The 18,021-nt window shown below is 45.1% G+C and overlaps 1 long non-coding RNA gene across 2 annotated transcripts in view; it reads left to right on the forward strand.

Moving 5' to 3' along the window:
* LOC144761192 (uncharacterized) overlaps positions 1–13,643 on the forward strand; it is a 132,791-nt gene extending 119,148 nt beyond the window's left edge. For both annotated transcript variants that reach the window (XR_013595615.1, XR_013595618.1), the window contains one exon: positions 13,525–13,643. This is a non-coding gene — a long non-coding RNA (uncharacterized LOC144761192). The remainder of the gene's footprint in view (positions 1–13,524) is intronic.
* Positions 13,644–18,021: the final 4,378 nt, after the last annotated feature.

Below are 18,021 nucleotides of genomic sequence, written 5' to 3' on the forward strand. Positions count from 1 at the left end.
CTGGTAGCAAAGTAAGGGTGTAGTGAAGGCAGGGCCTTGTTGTCACACATTGCTATGTTAGCATAGGCTTATTAGAAGTTTAAACGCCATTTTACCTTTTTGCTGCTTTTGCACATGACACTATATGTAACTGTTGTTGTAAGTTAGGCTGCATGAATCGCTTCACATTAGAAAGGCTTGTTTTCAATGTCCCTAGACTAACATCTCGACCTTAGTGTGCACAGTGAGTGCTGAAGCCTCCAAGGTTATCATAACAAGGTTAGGTGTTGTTCGGACTGATTGGCTCATGATCTTGACACAACATGCACATAGATGCAGCTAGCTGAAATTCTGGCTCCTTTAATATTGCACTGCATACATGATTTTAGACACTTGGAAAAAATCAGTTATACAGAGAACGAGAACGAGAGCTTTGGCAGATCCCAATGTGATTAACTCCTGCTGCTCTTGGAGGTATAGGGTTATCCATTCAAGCCTGAGATACCTTGTATATTTTATAAAACATACTTCCTAGCTAGGGAGGGTGGCATACAAGGCACTATAGGACCTGTTTTCCACTATCATTATAATATGATTTCTCCTTTTGTGTTTTATGGAATTGCAACAATGCTGATCGTATTATTTTTAATCATATGCCTGCTCATGTTAGCAAAAGTACTGCATCTTAGTGCACATCGTTAAAATAAATATTTTAAACGTTATCGTGTCTCTTTTTCACCCATGTTTTGGACTGGTATGAGAATATAACGAAAGAGTGTTCTTGATTCCCACCGTTCCTGAGAGTAACCTAAGTCGCATGTTTTAGGTTGTCTAATCATTGACATCCTTTGCTATAGGACGAAGAGATAATGTGGCACTGTCGGTTAGGGGTTCTAGGTACTGAGGTGTTTTTTTTGCTCCACCACAATTCACTGATGTCCTGGGTCTCTGTGCACAGTTCTGTTTACGAGCAGAATCCCCCCAAAAAGGGAATCTCTACCACGTACTGCAAGACGCTAGTTGTCTGACTGCCAGCCACGGGGCTTCACGCCGCAGTCTAAACAAGTATAATCTCTTTACAAACGGGGCTTACAGGGCACAATTGCAGGCCGCACCTGAGCCACCTACCTGCGGACCGAAGAAGAGTAGTCAGGCGGGTGATCTTTGGGTGGGGAGGAGGGAGTGGAACCCGCCGCACTTCATCACGTCCTGCTTCACTGCTTGAGCTGTCTCTGCCTCCCGCCGTGAATTGGGAAAATGCAACCATTTTGATGCGCATGCGTACGATGTAAGGCATCGCACGCATGCAAGACCGAGTGCAAATTCACCCACCAATCACATGACAAACAAGCATTGAAAATGCAATAGGACTCGTATTTACCCAAGACCTTTTGCATTTTAAACGGAAGTGCAGGCATGAAAGAAGGCACGACTGGGAGGGGGTGAGGGGTGGTTGTGGTCCAAGAAGTTACAGACTGGGGGAGGGAATGGGGAGAGGCAGGGAAACAAAACAGTTTTTGAAGTAAAGGGGTGATTGCCTCGGAAGAACAATAATGATGACATGGCTGTCAGGAGGCGAGACCAACAAGCCAAAAACCAATCAAGATGCAGAATTTATCATTGAAGCCAATCAATATGAATGCCGGAAAGTGGGCAGAGCTTCCCCCTGCAATAGTGTATACTGCATGCCTAAGAGACCTAAAAAAGTGGTATGAGGAGGCAATGCTGGCCACACCAAAGCTTTTTGTTTTTGATTAGTTTAAACCATGTTGGACAGCAGTCACTGTTATGCAACATAAAAAAAAAAACAATGATAGCACCATATAACTTTGTGAAGTGTGACTGTAAAAATCTGGTGAAAAGACCAACAGCCACTATTCAAATAATATATACTTTGGAAGTGGCATCTAATTAATAGATGGTTGTTAATTCTTCATTAATCTAAGGCTGCTCATGGGACCTGGCCCTGATTTGTGGTATGGGTACTGTGTCTGGAATGAATGCTTGTATCTTTGTTGCATGTGTGTTGGATAAGCTTGTGTATGGGCAGTGTGGATTGAGTATTTTGTGAATATAGTTGTCTAGGATATTTTCCATTTCCACATTTGCATTTACCTGATTGGCTATTGTGGTCTTTGTGCTTTCAGATGAACTGATGCAATATAACATACATCTCCAACTCAACCACTGAATATAGCTGCACACAATTCGACCTTAAACCTTTACAATGAGGAGTTCTCTGCATTGTACACTTTGAATTGGAGGGTTTCAACCAAAACATTTTCATTTTAAACGTATGAAGGAAGTGGGAGAGAGGGACCAGGGCGTGCTGCAAGTGCATAACAACAATCTTGACTTTACAAGTCTATTTTATGTGTTTTCACTCGCTTAACTATCAATGTTTGGCTGTGAATAAACGAAAATATGAAATGGTGTCTTAGCACTGGTGAAGAAATCTCCCAATATTAACTAATATAATCAAAGGTAAACACAAATTGTGTGGAGCCTCACTTTAGCAGAGTGTGTCTACATCAAACAGGCTCAGTTCGGGTTGGAATTATTACGTTGAGTCTAGTCCAATGCTGAAATCAGCCACCAATGATGCAAACGGGGCAGTGGCACCTGTGCACCTTGAACCCTGACAATGCTGTAATTTACATTGCCCCAGCAGCGGTCAAAGGGGCACATGTCCCTTCTTGAACCAAGGCCCATGGCAAAGACTTTCAGAGCATGGCATATTAAGAGGCAGCACATGGTTAGGGCACGCCGTGCCTTTGGGGGTTGTGCCAGTCCCCACTGGGAAGGGAGCGGGGCTGGTGACAGAGCAGATGATGCTGCCGGCACCAGCCCCGACCTTGCATGGTGATTGGGGAATTGCGTGGATGCCCCATAAGTCCTTCAAGAAATTCCGGGGTAAGTGAAGCAGGTTCAGCCGGTTCCTGGTGGTCTACATCCCCACTTTAGGGGGCCTTGGAGTTGCGGGGTGTCATGATTCAGACACGTTAGATAGGAGACTACGTTTCCCAGAATGCTCGAGTATGTGGTCTGTCCTCTCTTTTCTCTCACTCCTGCTCTCCGTGTTCTATAAGTACTGTCTCCTGCTAGCAACCGGTGCTTGTCACCTGTGGTGTTACCTTGAACTTCCCGTGTCTTGCCCCAGGAGAGTTTGTTGCTGGTTCTGATCTTTGCTTGCCAAGTTGGAGATTTTGAGTCGATTCCTGTGTTCGCGGCGTTCCATGAACTTTGACCCCTATCCTGGAGCCGCACTGAAATCGCGCTGGGAAGGAGCTGGCGGGAGCCGCGAAGAAGTTCTCTGTGTTTGTAGCGTTTGATGCGCTTTGGATTTTCCATTTGAAATCAAGTAGGTGGAAGCGTGTGGCAGACGCTTTCTCCTGCACGTAAGTGCTCGTTTTGAACTTGGACTTTTCATTCGAAATTGGGACGGAGGTTCCAATTTGTTTTCTTTTCTCTTGAGAGCTGTTATGAGACTCTCTACATATTTTTTACGAGTGGGTCACAAAGCAAGAGCAATTGCCTTTGAACCTTGAAACAGATTGAATCAGTTACTGTGTTGCTAGCAGGAAGGAAAACATTTCCTAAGCTACATGGATAAATATTTGAATGACTAGTTACCTGTGATGGATACAACCCATACCTCAACAGAACTATAATTCATGGGAAGCCTTTTCATCCTTTTTTTCTTTGCTTTATTGTTGCTTTTCTTTTATGATCTTTTTCTTGGATGTTTGTGGCAGTTTTCTTAAGTAAGTGAGTTCACACATATACACATATAGACAGATAGCCAAAAGGGAAGGGTGGGTTGTATTTATGTTATCGTTGATGTCTTTTCTGCAGGAACCTATTATACTGAACTACGGAGGGTGCCTATTTGGTCATAGATTGCTGTAGATGATTTCTGGCTGCCAGACTTTATATTTTCTTTCTCTACTTTTCCCCTTCCCTGGGTGAGGTCCTCTTGGTGAAGTGTTGATATAGATACTCACTAGGGGTAGCTCTCCAAGGGAGGGACGAATAGAGCAACAACATCGCTCCTGCTGTATCTGGATTGCAAGGTTAGTCAATCTGCCTTGCTTTGTGACAGAGTGACAAGCCCACGTAGTCATACGGCCTGAGCGATGGATACTGATAGGGTCCTGGTGTCTGTGTTGGACGCCATTTCCGCTTTGAGGGTGGAAGTGGAGGCTATTAGAGGGGAAAATCAAGGAATGAGGAACGATATGAGTATCCTTAGACATGAGGTTGCGGATGTGGCTCGGTCTGGCCCTATAGGTTCTAAGGGAGCCCATTATATTAGAGAAGCTACCTTCTCCCCTCCTGTGCAGACTCCTACCCCTGTGATACAAGGAATGCAAGGACCGTCTACTATTCAGGTCATACAACCAGTACAACTACCATTAGCACCACCAGAGAGGTTTTATGGGGACCCTAAAAAATACAGTACCTTCCTGGGACAGTGTAAATTGCATTTTATGTGCAAACCCGCTGTCTTTTCCGACGACCATTCTAAAACAGCTTTTATGCTGTCTTATTTAGGTGGTAATGCTGCAAGCTGGTCCTTTCCTCTAATTGAGAGAAATTATCCTGTCTGAAATGATTTTGATAAGTTTTGCGAAGAAATGCGGAAATTGTTTGATCGCAAGGCTCACATGCTTTCCCTAGATAGGGAACTCATTACACTCAGACAGGGCTCACAAGATCTTTTGTCCTATATCACTACTTTCAACAGTCTTGTTGTTGAAACTGATTGGCCACCTGCAAAAAGAGTCTCCTTGTTTTATCAAGGGTTGAGAGGGGAGTTAAAGGACGTGCTGGCTCAAGTGGTGAATATGCCGACGACATGTGCAGAGTTGATCGATCTTACAGTACAGCTGGATCATAGACTACAGGAACGCAAAGGCGATAAGCATCGATACGAAATGCGTTTTCTGTCATCCAAACCTAGAGCTGTTACAGAGGGTGCTGCACCTAATGATGCAATTGAACCTATGCAGATCGGAGGAGTACGGGGTCCATTAAGTCCAGAAGAACGAACCCGAAGACGCAATCAGAAGCTCTGCATGTATTGCGGAAAGGCGAGGCACTTTATCAAAGATTGTAAAGCGAAGACCAAGGGAGCAAGAAACGTTCCAGCAGTTGAGTATCCCTTTAGAGCTTCGGGAAACGAGAATGCTCAGACAAGCTTGAGACCCCTTGTTTGAGCCAAGACAAAGAGAAAGCGGTCTATCATGCTGTTGTGAACACAATGCAACCTTCAGTACCCCATATGAACTTGTGCGTTACCATCAAATGGCCAGGAGAAACACCCGTGATGGTACATGCAATGTTGGATTCAGGAGCTACAGGCAATTTTCTAGATCTGCAATATGCCAAGAGCCTGGGAGTTCCATGCATTCAGAAAGAAACACCTGAAGTCGTAAAGGCCGTAGATGGTTCAGACTTGACGTCGGGCCTGGTGTGTTACCATACTCGCCAATTGATCATGCAAGTAGGACAAAATCATTACGAGCACATTTCCTTCAATCTCATTGATGCTCCTCAGTTCAAGCTGATCCTGGGAATGCCGTGGTTAACACAACACGATCCTGTTGTAAGATGGGCAGCTCTTACGATCACACTCAGCTCGGACTACTGTGCTGATCATTGTACCCTTCAGTGTATACATGAGGAAATTCGAATGGAATCCCCAGCATGTTCTTTGGCGGATGGAGGATGATTTCTGAGTGTAAATGCTGTCACCACCCTTCCTGAGGTCTATCGACGGTACCAAGAGGTCTTCAGTGAGAAGGAAGCTAGCAAGTTACCTCCACACAGAGAGTACGATTGTGTAATCGAGTTGGAGCCTGGAGCTAGCATCCCTTGTAGCAGGATATATGCTCTTACTGAGGCAGAGAACACCTATCTTCAACAATATCTGAAGAAGCTATTGGAATCGGGATTTATACGTCCCTCTACTTCGCCTGCATCGTCTCCTCTCTTTTTCATCCCTAAAAAGGAAGGAGGATTACGCATATGTATCGATTATAGAGCCATCAATCGGGTGACCAGAAAGAACAAGTACCCGCTTCCTCTGATACCGGTCCTATTGGATCAGTTGAAGGACGCAAGGATATATACCAAACTTGACTTGCGGGGTGCGTATCATTTGGTCAGAGTCCGCAGTGGAGACGAGTGGAAAACAGCATTCCGCACCAAATATGGGCTTTATGAGTACCAGGTCATGCCCTTTGGCCTGTGCAATGCCCCTGCGGCATTTCAATATTTTATGGATGAGGTGTTGAGGGGCTTGCTTGACGTATCATGCATAGTCAGTTCAGTTTCAAAATGCTTTATTCGGTTTGTATAGATACAACCATATAGCAACATTCATAAATACAATTGAAGTCACTTTTATAAAGAATGATGAAACTACTAAAACAATTGCATTAATACAGGCAAAAATAAAATCTAAAAGAGAAAATAATCACTAAATATAGCGTCAGTTTACACGTTTTATGCAAGGCATGCCGGGGGGGATAATACTAAATAAGAGACCTACACAGGGCGAAAAGTGCAGTAATGTGTGCAAAATAGGCAAGGATTGGACATAGCACTTAACGACAATCAGCAAATTAATGCAAAACATATCACATCAATATACCATAGAGTAATCACTTGTAAATAGCAGCCCTTTTTTTACATTTAGTACAACATGCAGATAGGTGGTACTTTAAACAAGAGACCTATTCCAGGTCTAAAGTGCAATAACATGTGCAAAATATGCAAAGAAAAGGGGGACGTTTATATTTAGCAGCAATTATTAAAGTGTAGTGCATAGTCTATATTGATGATATCCTGATTTATTCTCCCTCTCCAGAAGATCATGTGAAGCACGTTATTGAAGTACTGGAAAGGTTGCATCAACATGAACTCTATGCCAAATTAGAGAAATGCTTCTTTCATACTACGGAAGTAGAGTTTCTTGGATACGTCATAGGACCACATGGTTTGCGGATGGACCATAAAAAGACACAAGCTATTATTCAGTGGGAATCCCCCACGTGTGTAAAAGCCTTGCAAAGTTTCCTGGGATTTGCAAATTTTTATCGCCGATTCATCCAAGACTTCTCCCGAATCATACAACCATTGACCTATCTCTTAAAGAAAGGAGCGGTTTTCAAATGGACTGACTCTGCTGAACATGCTTTCCAAGCCTTGAAGACCCGTTTCATCACGGTGCCCATTTTGCGACATCCTGATGCCAGTCAGCCCTTTGTGATGGAGACGGATGCCTCACAATATGCTATCGGAGGCATCTTATCACAAAGAAACCCTGATTCTGGCCAATTACATCCGGTGGCATACTTTTCTCGGAAACTGTCTTCTAGTGAGGTTAACTATAGTATCACTGACAAAGAATTGCTGGCTATAAACAGAGCATGTGAGGAATGGCGTCACCATCTCCTGGGTGCCAGACACACTGTCGAGATCTTCACAGATCTCCCTAATTCTTTGCCTTTCGAACAACCTGGTGTGTCTCCCCTACCCTCTATTCAACAACATCATACACATCTTCTTTCTGTTTTGCATGATGCTAAGGAGCATCTGGTGGCAGCCAGAAACCACGATAAACAACAAGCGGACAGAAAAAGAACCCCTGAGCCGAGTTATGTACTGGGAGATAAGGTGTGGTTGAGTACCAAACACTTGAAGTTTAAGGGAAATACTCATTTGCAACCCAAATTTGTTGGGCCTTATCCCATTGTTGCTGTGGTCAATCCGGTTGCCATGAAGTTGCAGCTGCCCCCTTCTTGGCACATACACCCTTTGTTCCATGTGTCTTTGTTGAAACCGTATATACCGGGTACCAGGGTTGTTGTGAGACCTTGTTCTTTGGGGATTGAGGGAGAGGTAGAATATGAGGTGCGGGCAGTGCTTGATTCCAGGAGACAAAGGGGTGTCTTGCAGTATTTGGTAGACTGGAAAGGGTATGGGCCTGAAGAACGCTCTTGGGAACCGCATACTAACCTACATTGTCCTGATTTGTTGAGACGATTTCACACCTTACATCCTTCTAAACCTGGTGGACCGCCGGGACGGCGGTCGTAGTGGGGGGGTTCTGTCATGATTCAGGCACGTTAGATAGGAGAATACGTTTCCCAGAATGCTCGAGTATGTGGTCTGTCCTCTCTTTTCTCTCACTCCTGCTCTCCGTGTTCTATAAGTACTGTCTCCTGCTAGCAACTGGTGCTTGTCACCTGTGGTGTTACCTTGAACTTCCCGTGTCTTGCCTCAGGAGAGATTGTTGCTGGTTCTGATCTTTGTTTGCCGAGTTGGAGATTTTGAGTCGATTCCTGTGTTCGCGGCGTTCCGTGAACTTTGACCCTTATCCTGGAGCCACACTGAAATCGCGCTGGGAAGGAGCTGGCGGGAGCCACGAAGAAGCTCTCTGTGTTTGTAGCGTTTGATGCGCTTTGGATTTTCCGTTTGAAATCAAGTAGGTGGAAGCGTGTGGGAGACGCTTTCTCCTGCACGTAAGTGCTCGTTTTGAACTTGGACTTTTCATTCGAAATTGGGACAGAGGTTCCAATTTGTTTTCTTTTCTCTTGAGAGCTGTTACGAGACTCCGTACATATTTTTTACGAGTGGGTCACAAAGCAAGAGCAATTGCCTTTGAACCTTGAAACAGATTGAATCAGTTACTGTGTTGCTAGCAGGAAGGAAAACATTTCCTAAGCTACGTGGATAAATATTTGAATGACTAATTACCTGTGATGGATACAACCCATACCTCAACAGAACTATAATTCATGGGAAGCCTTTTCATCCTTTTTTTCTTTGCTTTATTTTTGCTTTTCTTTTATGATCTTTTTCTTGGATGTTTGTGGCAGTTTTCTTAAGTAAGTGAGTTCACACATATACACATAAAGACAGATAGCCAAAAGGGAAGGGTGGGTTGTATTTATGTTATCGTTTATGTCTTTCCTGCAGGAACCTATTATACTGAACTACGGAGGGTGACTATTTGGTCACCGATTGCTGTAGATGGTTTCTGGCTGCCAGCCTTTATATTTTCTTTCTCCACTTTTCCCCTTCCCTGGGTGAGATCCTCTTGGTGAAGTGTTGATATAGATACTCACTAGGGGTAGCTCTCCAAGGGAGGGACGAATAGAGCAACGACATCGCTCCAGCTGTATCTGGATTGCAAGGTTAGTCAATCTGCCTTGCTTTGTGACACGGGGCTATCTTTTTCTCGCCACTTCAATTGCATCACCTGCATCGCCCCGCCGGCTGCTCCATCACAGCAAGGGGTCTTCTGAAAGTGTGTTTTCACTGATTTACGGACCACTTTTCTCATGTTTTGTCTCCTCTTCTCTAAAGGTTTGCAGTGCTGGCAAGTCGAACAGGAGGGAAAGCAGTGCAATGGGAATCAGCTGTTCTCTGCTTGGGGCCAGCTAGGAGCCACTCCTCGAGTGATTACCCTCGCCTGACCCACAATTCGGATATTGTGGTGGTGGCTCTAGCGATGAGGCCCAGGTGAGGAGGAAGCGTTTAGGAGTGCTATTTTTTTGCACGTTATTGCAGCAAATGGGTTTTTGGTGGCCTTTTGGAGGAAGGGTCAGGGATTCCAGAATATCCATCTTTCCCTCTGCAGCATATTGTTTTTCTGGAGTGCTTTGCTTGCAAGTGGTTGGTTGAGTTTACCATTTGCCCCCTTTCTTTCAGCAGCGGAGATGGTTTGGTACCTGCGTGCTGCCATGTGCCTTGTACCTACACCGCTGAATGTATGTTTATACATCATGTGTTTTGTTCCCATGCCTATACTCCTAAATGTATGGTGGTATTTGGTTGTTTTCTTCTAGTACAGGTGTTCCCTGTGAGGTCCTGGTTCCCTGCATAATATTCTCCTAAGGTGGTTAGGGTTGCGTAGGTGGTACTTACCGGTTACCAGTAGTTACTGGTTGTGTGCTGAAGTGATTATTATTCTATGACCTACAACATGCTATTTCTAACAGTACTTCTAGTTCTAAAAGTGCTGATTCCTGACAGTGGTCCAGGTGTCCCTGTCCTGTACATATATGCCCTGTAAATTCTGCCCGTGCCTGTTGGCACATTGTAAAGTGTGTGTTTTCATCTAATGTGTTTTTGTGTAATACAAAGGCTATTTTTATACATAACCTTGTGTGGAGTTTCCTTCGTGGTGGGCCTTGGGTGTTGTTGCTGGGGGTGCGTGCGCAAACACTTAACTCACATTGCCTCAGAGTTTAGCCTTACTGCTCGTGTCACGTTACCAAGGGGGTGAGCAGGGGTTATCTTGGCGTGTAACTCCCTGCCCTGACGTGGAAGTGGTGGTCTCTGACTGACTTTGGCGCAAGCCCTGGCCAGCCAGGGATCCCATTTCTAACAGAGGCAGGCAGACAGGAGTCCAGACTGTAGCAGTGGAGACATAAGTGGCTGGTAGTGCTGCAGCCATCAGATTTGATTGGGGCTGTGCAGGAAAATGCAAGGATGCCCCTGAGCCTGATACGTCTGTGCAGTGGTGGAGGGAGATCCCACAAAGAAGCAAGATGCCTCAGCCTCAGGTATGACCCAACTGTTGTAAGGTTTAGGTAAACTGGGCAACATGGAGCGTTTAGGCAGGTACATCCCACGGGAAGTGAAAGAAAAAATCTAGAAAGGGGAATATGTGGATTTGTTTGACTTCTTGCTCGACAAGCCAGAAATGGAAAAGGTGTTAAGAGTGCATCCACTTCAAGGATTGTGGCTACTAGCCTTAAAAAAAGAAAATTGGAGAGACTTTGGTTAATTGAATAAAGGGTTTCTTCAATTGTCAAGCAATCATGGCAGAGTGTTTTACCACTTTGGGCACCCAAATGGTATACTATCAGAATAGGATTGCTTGTGTGCATGATGAATACGGGGGGGTGGGGTGGAAGGAGAACAAAATGGAATTTAGGAGAGCAAAGGCGACTGACCCTGACATAACTTGGGATCAGATTGACCCCATTTTGTTGGTAAGTCACATGAAACCAGGGTGCCAAGACACCACCCCCCAGCAGTCCTTTCGAGCAGGCCCTTCGGGTAACACGGGGTGTATATGCTAGGACTATACCAAGCAAACATGCAACATGCTGCAAGGGTCCTGAAGATTCAAGCACCTTTGTTCCTTTTGCGGCCTCCCCTCCTACCATGAATCCAAATGTTTTAAGTAAATAAAGAATAAAGGGGGTAGGACGCGATAATAATCATGATTTACTCCTCATCAGGGCTCCCTCCCCAGTGAAGTGCATTGATACCATGGTTAAAGATATAGTTGCCCAACCAAGGCCCAGATTATTTTCAAAAGTTTCAAAGAGGGTTTTAGAATCCTAGCACTCGGCTACTACAATCTGTGAGGTACAACAAAGCGGTGGTGGTGGCAAAGATCGAAAAGGAACTGCAATTAGGTAGAGTGGATAGCCCATTTGAGACTGTGCCTGTGGAGGGTTTTGTTTACTCACCAGTGGGGGTTATGCCCATGAAGGACCCGGGAGCATTTCGCTTGATTCACAATTTGTCCGCTCCCAGGGGGCAATCACTAAATGATGCGATTGTCAGTACATTATGCACCGTCAGGTACGCCTCTCTTCATCAGGCAATACAGATGCTCCAAGAGCTGGGGCCAGGAACCCTCTTAGCGAAAACAGACATTGAGTCAGCGTTTCACCTACTCCCTGTGTACCCACAGGATTTTCATTTGTTGGGTTTTCAGTTCGATGGGAAATCCCACATGGACAAGTGCATGCCCATGGGGTACTCTGGTTCCTGCTCATACTTTGAGAAATTGAGTTCTATTCCTGAATGGATCTTCAGGCAGGTGACAGGTCATTGGGTGTTCTGCACTACTTGGACGATTTCCTTTTCATGAGCACAATCGGTACACAAGAGTGTGGCATGGCGTTGTAGTCTTTTTGTGCACTCATGGACACATTTGGAGTCCCTTTAGCACCAGGCAAAACTGTGGGGCCGTTGACTGAAATTGAATTCCTGGGCATCGAGTTAGAATCAATAAATGGTGTGTCATGGCTCTCACAGAGGAAGATTGCTGTTTTCACCCTCGTGTTGCAGGAGTGACTGAGTAAGGAGAAGGTCACCTTTCATCAGCTGCAAACAACTGATGGGCAGTGCAAGTTTGGCCTGAGGGATAAGCACCACCACACTTGATGCATGATTTCAAAGGCACCATGGTGTGGCCCAGTCCCCCCAGTCCCAGTGAGGACCTGGGCCTGTTGACAGATACGACGGGTAGCGAGGGGTTTGGTACCATCCTGGGCCGGGCTTGGTCCACGCAGCATTGGCTGTCGCGGTTGGTGAAGACTGGTTTGACAGCTAATATAGGTTTCTTGAAGCTGTTCCTCATCTAGCAGGCATTGACCATTTGGGCAAAGTAGTTTTGCAATACATTTTTGGTCCGACAACATGCCAGTAGTGGAGTGCGTTAACCAGCAGGCAGCTAAATGTAAAATAATACAGAGGCTGTTAAAGGAGATAGAGTGCTCCAATGAATGAAATTGAATGTGTTGTTTATGGCCAAGCATGCATGTACCAGGGGTGTTGAATAGTGCTGCTGATGCTCTGTCATTTCAAGATGCAGCTGTTCAAGTCATACCACCTGATAGCAGGGGAAAACCCAACACCTTTGTCAGACCATCTACGGCAACTTGGCGCCCCGACCTATTAGACCTCATGGCAGCCAGCCTAGCACGCAGGACGAGGCGGGCCTACGAGGGGGCTTTAGCGCCTATTGTATTTCCCTTGTAAAAGGATGGGAAGGGACTTGGCATTAACCCTCTAATATCTTATCATTTCTGAGGACATTGAGGGATGGGGGAGTTCTGCAGCGTGTACATGGTGCCGTATGGTGGTGATTTCTTTCTTTTTAAAAGTGCTGGGCCACCGGGATCCAACCAGCACTTTCATAGTGAGGAGGTCTCTAAAGGGGTGGCAACGCTTGCAGGGATCACAACCAGATTACCGGTGCCTAATTGGCATTAACACATTGGCATCAGTATTGGGGTCACGTGGGAACATTTGTAGGTACACACAGGAAGTTCATCTGACCAGGTACAGGGAGGGTTTGTTGTCTTTATCGATCCCTCAGTCAAAAAAGGACCAGGGCGGCGGGGGGTTTGGACCTGGTTAGATTGCATAAAGCTCAAGGAAGCTCTTGCTGTCACGTAGGCAACCTCAAGTCATTCTTGGGAAACAGACCTCTGGTGTGGGGGGGGTCCACTTTTAATTGAAGAGGATGGAACCCCGCTCACCAAATTCCAGTTCAACAGGGTTCTTGATTTAGTACTCAGGGAAGCGTGGTTGGACCCTTCCAAATTCGGTTCCCATTCCTTCAGAAATTAAGCGCCCACTGAAGCCGCGGCGAGCGACCTTACAGGGCAAGCAGTATAGAGCATTGGACGGTGGTCTTCTGACTGTTGGAAGCGATATGTTAGTCTACACATGTTTTAAGGCTACGATGTGTGTCTAATAACATTGTTTCTTCATTATTCGCAGTTTTCATGTCCTATGACGCAGGAAGGAAGCTTGCTTTTGTGAGCTGGTCGTCATATCCTTGTCCAGTCCAGAACCCGCCTGGGGCCGGGTGAAACTGAAGTATGGGTCATAGGCCATTCTTAGGTAAACAGATTAAAACATCCTTTTTTCACAGGAAAGTATTTGGAGAGGGCCCGTCAGGCAGGGTTCAACATCACTTTTCATGTGGAATAAGGGTTGCAGCTCGGGCAGTTAAGGAGCATGTTAGAGTCTATGCTGGTTAAGGTGTGCACGTCCTTTGCAAATGTGGTGATACATCTGGGGGCAACGATCTGGACACACTTGGGCAGGAGGGGTGTGTTTCAGGCACTGATCACGGAGATTGGTTGGTTTGCAAGGAGGTACCCACAGTCTGTTTTTTTTCTTGGTCCCACATTATCCCAATATTCAAATGGCAGGGGGGGGCGATTGGGTCTGGGCCCTGATCATTGTGTTAAAAAAGTGAATAAGAAGATTGACTAGTTGCTTAGGTCCCCAAAACCCCAAACTTACTCACATGGATGCATTCGGGGGGAGAGGTTTTCTTGCAGGATGGCCTTCACCTCTCAACGTTGGGCAATGAGATTTTCTTAGAAAATTTGCTAGCATGGTTAATCCGGGGACGGGACAGGGCATGACCTTAAGGCATTCCTGGGGGGGGTGGAAAGTCAGCCAACTATGCTGGCCTGATTGGTGGGGCAGTTACAGTCCTTAGTCGGCTTCGCCATCGATTATGGGGATAGCTGGAAAACAGCAGTCTTTCATGGAACTCTACGGGGTGCTTATAGCCAGTCAGCTGGAGGGTGTGGAGGTTGTGGAAGAGCACCCTTCCAGTAGGCCCTTGCAGCCAATTCATGCACACCCCTTGGGGGTGGTATTTGAGGGCATAGGGGGTGCGCAAACTAGGAACCCTTATGGGCAGACAGGCCTCCTGCTCAAGGTCACTCCGGGGGGCGGGGGTGGACATACCACGTAGTTGGACCAGTCATGACCTTGCCTGTAGGCTCTATTTGGGATACGCAGAGACAATTGTATATATTCATTAGTTTAGGATTGGGAATGGCTATGTATTAGAATCTCTGTTAAGGTTAGTCATCTATAAACAGTGTAAATAATATTGTACACACATATGGTATATGAATATTGTATGGAATGTTACGGGAGGTTACTGCATATTTAAATATACAAAACTTTAATATGTTGTGTTTTAATAAAATACGGCCAAGGTTGTTACGACCACTAACCCAAAGAAAAGTTCTGTGATGTTTTTGTGTAATCTATGCCTCGGGGTTGAGTGGGGGTGGTACCCACGAAGCCACTGGATGGAATTGGGGTGTCTGTGAGTGGGGACTCGGCAATACCTGCAATATGGCAGCATAATCCTTCCATAGACTGTCAGGACATAGCACATGGCGACATAATGTGTTATAGCTTACCGCGAGGCAGCATAGGACCATCGGAGACTGCCAGAGCATACCACATGGCAGCATAGGACCTTCACCAATGGTGCAGAGCATAAAGCATGGCAGTGTAGGCCCTTCAGAGATTGTCACAGCACAACATATTGCATAACATGACTGCATAGATCCTTCAGATACAGCACAAGGCAGCATAGGACCATTAGAGACTGTCAGAGCATAACTCATGGTAGCATAGGCTCTCCAGAACTGTCAGGCTATAGCTCTTTATTGCGTAGAGCCTTCAGGAAAGCATAGAACATAGCAAGGGGAGCTTAGGTCTTTCAGAGACTGCCAGAGCAAAGCTCTTCAAACGTTGTCCATCTGAGACTTTCATGTCATAGCTCTTTATAGCATAAGCCCTTCCGAGACTGTCAGAGCAGAGCTCTTTATCACACAGGCCCTTTAGAGACTGGCAGAGCACAGCTCTGAATAGCATAGGCAGGGTCACTGGAAATATTTTATTGTGTGACAGCATTTTTTGCAAGCCACATTTGCCATATAATCCATTCTCTTCTACATATTCGGCAGATTTTAACCATCAAGATTGTTTCTAGCTCAAAGGGTTGAAAAGTTACTAAAAACACAGAAACCGGTTACTGTGCAGCGGATGTCGCTTTGAAAAGGTTGATTGGTGCCTTTTGATATATTTGAGTTTTAGACCAGTACTAATGAGGTGCAGTTGATAGAGCGCGCAGGTCACCTAACCAACAATTTTACCCCATACGTATCGGGCCCATATATTTCGATTTACCATTTATTAATCGTGTAACCTTACACTCTACTATCAGTATCCCTTGTTCCTTCCTATTTATTCCTACTGACTGTACCCGACTTACCAATCCACCATTACGGGTACCTATGACCACAATGGATCAGGGAGCTAGCTGTAAAGAAAGGCAGACACCAAAAGTACTTTGTTTATATTTGCACTCATGAAAATAACCAGAGACACGGGAAGTTTTAAAACCTTTATCTAAACTTCATCAGATTCCGAAAGCATAAGATTTACAATAAGTAAGCAATCAATAACCAAGATTACAAAGAGCACGTATCCATAAAGAAAGTGGATGAGACCAACCATTTAAGAGTCTAAAGGAAGGTAAAAACAGGGAACATACTAATATAGGTTTTAGAGTTTAGACTCAGTATGTTGTCTAAGGGACGGGAAAAATAAGGAACATACTAGAATTTCACAGTGAAATATTTCCCCAAGAAGAGGAACTATAGGTAAAGTAAGAATGGACCATACTAATAAAACGGTGCAATTACTTGAATCGACTAAAGGATGGGTAAAGAAAAGGAACATCTATATATCATGAACTGAACACTGGAATGTACTTAAAAGATGGGTAAGAAATGAAACATGCTAAAATAACAACGATAAGGTATGACCTGTTCATTTAGTGGTGCGAAAAGCATGGAAAATCAAATATGCAAGAGTATGACTTTATTAAAGCAAAGAAAGGAAAAATAGAAGATGCAGAATAGATTTCTCAGCTCTATATTTACCTATTATGGTGTGAAGACCAACCCTGGCCACGGGTCAGTTAAGGACAGGAGGAACCCCAAGGAAGGACAGTCGCCAGTAGGCCAGCAGGTGCAGAATGGACACCCCAGGACAGGACAGGAAAACCAGATTAGGATCAGGACAGGACCACCAAGGTAAGACCAGCACCCGCAGTTTGGAAGCAACGCCTGCGCTCCACCCTCTCTGCAGCTATCAGTCAGAACCCCGATTGGGTTATCGAATTCCCCAGCAAAGTGCTCCGCCAGCACTTAAGGTTTCCAAAACCCCGCTTGAGTCTATGGAAATTACGGACAGAGTGCTCCGCAGCTCTCTGTATTCAGTCACCTATTGAGTGCGTTGGGTCAGTGACAGGTCAGCTATTCGGACAAGTCGGACAATTTCTCTAGCTAAACATAGGCTAGTTATACTGTTTTTGGGTCTGTGTACCACCCCACAAATGTTGCAAGTGTAAGAATCCCCAATTTCGATTGATCCACAAGTAGGCCAGGTTAACACACCAACCACATTTCATTTCTACAAGACCAAATTTACATACTCTGGGACCGCCTATTGAATTTGGGGTTCCCATGACATGTTCTACAAAATACAATGGATTATATACATTTGTTTCATTTGTAGGACAGTTCAGCTTCGTTCTGCTGGGTCGCAGGTCACTTTCTCATGAGCATCTTGGCTGTGGCTGCCAGCTGGCTGAGTTCGACTGGTACAAGGTTTTCTTCCCTCTGCCAGGATGGCATGCGCAGTAGGGACTTCTACAATGGGGTTTGGACTCCCTCCCAGGCCCAAGGGTTACGATACATGAAAAGTAAGCGAAAACAAATTAAAACACAGAAATAAATGAATACACTGTATACCAGGAATCCCTATATGACTCTCCTTACTTTATACTAACTTATAGCATTAATATTAATGCAAACGAACAGTAGCGCAAAAGTAGCAGCGCAAGCTTCGGCATGTGAGAACACAAAGCGGCCATCTTAATGCTAGTGCGCAAGCGCAAAGATTCCCACCAGAACTGCGAGTACGTCACGTCACGTGATTGTGACCAACACATGCGCAGAAGAAAACCCCGCTAAGCAGCGGCCATTTTAATGACAAGCGTTGTTAATGTTAATACACGCATATGCAAGCGTCTCTGGGACACCCAAGATGTCAGAATAACGGGGAAATTAGTAAGACAAACATGTTGAGTTAATTCATTATAGTTATTCGAGGTTCATGAGTACAAGCAAGTGGCGCAATGTGCGAATTCTTGCTCCATCACAGTCAACAGCCAGACTGTATTAACAAGTGTAGAAATGTCAAAATAATAAAAGAATACTATTGTTAGTTGCTGCATAGTTTACTCAACCCCGCCGCATAATTTGGCCTTCCTCTACCATATAAATCCAGAGGCCTTGAGGATAGGTCAACACAGGCAAAACTCTACGCAGCATAATCGCTTTGTGGAGAGTTATGACGCGTCTAATCCCACGACATGTTATGAGAATG

This window comes from Lissotriton helveticus, chromosome 6 (genome assembly GCF_964261635.1).
Source record: "Lissotriton helveticus chromosome 6, aLisHel1.1, whole genome shotgun sequence".
Lineage (NCBI taxonomy): Eukaryota > Metazoa > Chordata > Amphibia > Caudata > Salamandridae > Lissotriton > Lissotriton helveticus.